Here is a 1,877-nt window from a genome sequence, read left to right on the forward strand (position 1 = left end):
AATATTTGTCCTTTTGTGACTGGGATATTTCACTCACCATTGCTATCATTTTAAAATTCCTTACTAAATGTCTACTTGTATGTGATAATAATGATATTGTTTGATACTTTCTAGGTCAGTCAGGCAGTGTCAAAGTCTCCATTGCTTGGGCTCTGGGAAACTAATTTTGCTCTGAGAACATTTCAATTTTATTTTTTTTTAAATTTTTTTAACTTTCCTCCTTTCTTTTCTGGAAACACATAGAGATTCTTTCCCTTGCTTTACCTGGGGAGAACCTGGACACGTTCTTGGAGGAAAATTCATGAAAGTGTGCAATCTCTCATGGCCATCCCCGAGATCCCCAAAGCTACATTTCCAGGGTTCCGCTCTCAAACCACATCAGGCCCAATCTCTAGCAATTAGTCAACTGTCTTTAAGTATTCCTAACCAGATTTTGGGTTTTAAGTTGTAATTTTATGTTCTTTTCTAGTACCCTTACTTGGGGTGCTCTACTGGTATAGTTTATAATGAGTTGCACTGTTAACCTAAAGGCCCTGTATTTCCGGTGGTTCAAGTCCACCAGTAGCTCCATTGGAGAAAGATAAGCAGTCTCTTCCCATTACAAATTAGCTCAGATTCATTGTCCTTGAGTAGGAACCACCTCACAGCTGACTCTCATTGGATTCCCGAGGCTGTAAATCACACTGGAGATTGCCCATCTTTCTCCTGTAGAGCTGCTATGGGGACCCAAATCACCAAAGAGGTGTATCTTTTGGGGTAGCAGCTCAAATCCCTAGAGCTTTCACCTCCAGAGCTCTTCATTTTGATTACAGTCCTGGATACCCAATGGAGGGTAGACAAGAATTGGGACAAACTGGATGGCACGGAAGTTTTCATTTCAACTCCAAGTCAACAGCCTGCTTTATAAGTTTACTTCTTTGATGGACTGCAAATAACTGTTGCTTTTCCATTTTCTATTCATATAAGTGAGGATCAAAGTAGTGACTCTTAAGATTTTCCCGTACTCGACTGGACGCCTAGGTCTGATATGTGGTGCCTGAGATTCCATCTCAACCTTCCTGTGCTGGCTCACTCTTCTGATTTATGAACTGAGAAGCCTCACTCTCCTGGCCCACCAGTCTTCTGACTTCTCTCCTCTGCTTTGTGAGAGGTACTCTGACCTCTTTGACTTCTCTTTCCGAGCCCAGACACTAATTTTCAAAAAAGTTCCCTATGCTAGTGTTCTGATGCCAGTTGGCGGCCTTAATCTCTTGTCCAAAAGTCTTAATAATTGACTCTTCTTTTTCTGAATAGTACATAACAGCTCTTTCTGTTTCCATTTCTTACTCAAATCCACTTTTAGATACTTGTTCACTGCTAGTGATTATGTAATTTATGGCATGTTATACTCAAAGCTAAAACCTCCATAGAATAGGAAGCATCCTGGGCCAGATCATAAATATTTGGTATTGTGTAAAATAAGCCTCTAGAGAACTGACTGCACTGTCTCCTCTTCAGGCAGCTTCTGTCTTCACCCTCTTAGATAATCTTTAGTCCTGTTTGACATGCACAAATAAGGCAAATACCATTTATAGGCCTCCCAAAGCAGAACACTTGATTAAAGTTAAGTTATTCAAACAATCAGTGTTTTGTGTCCTAACAATTCAATAGTATGTGTGTGTGTGTCTGTATATTGTGTGTGAGCATATATAGAGATCAATTGTGTGTGTGTGTGTGTGTGTGTGTGGAGAGAGAGAGATTGTGCACTCTGGTGGCCTAGTGGGTAGAGACTTATGTTTTTAACCCAAAGGAGAATGGTTCAAATCTACCAGCTGATTCTCAGAAGGGTGGAAGCTTTATTTTTAGATATTTTTAAGTATACATGGCTGAATTATTAG

This window comes from Elephantulus edwardii, unplaced genomic scaffold (genome assembly GCF_000299155.1).
Source record: "Elephantulus edwardii isolate Elephantulus edwardi_28Jun2011 unplaced genomic scaffold, EleEdw1.0 scaffold00143, whole genome shotgun sequence".
Taxonomy (NCBI): domain Eukaryota; kingdom Metazoa; phylum Chordata; class Mammalia; order Macroscelidea; family Macroscelididae; genus Elephantulus; species Elephantulus edwardii.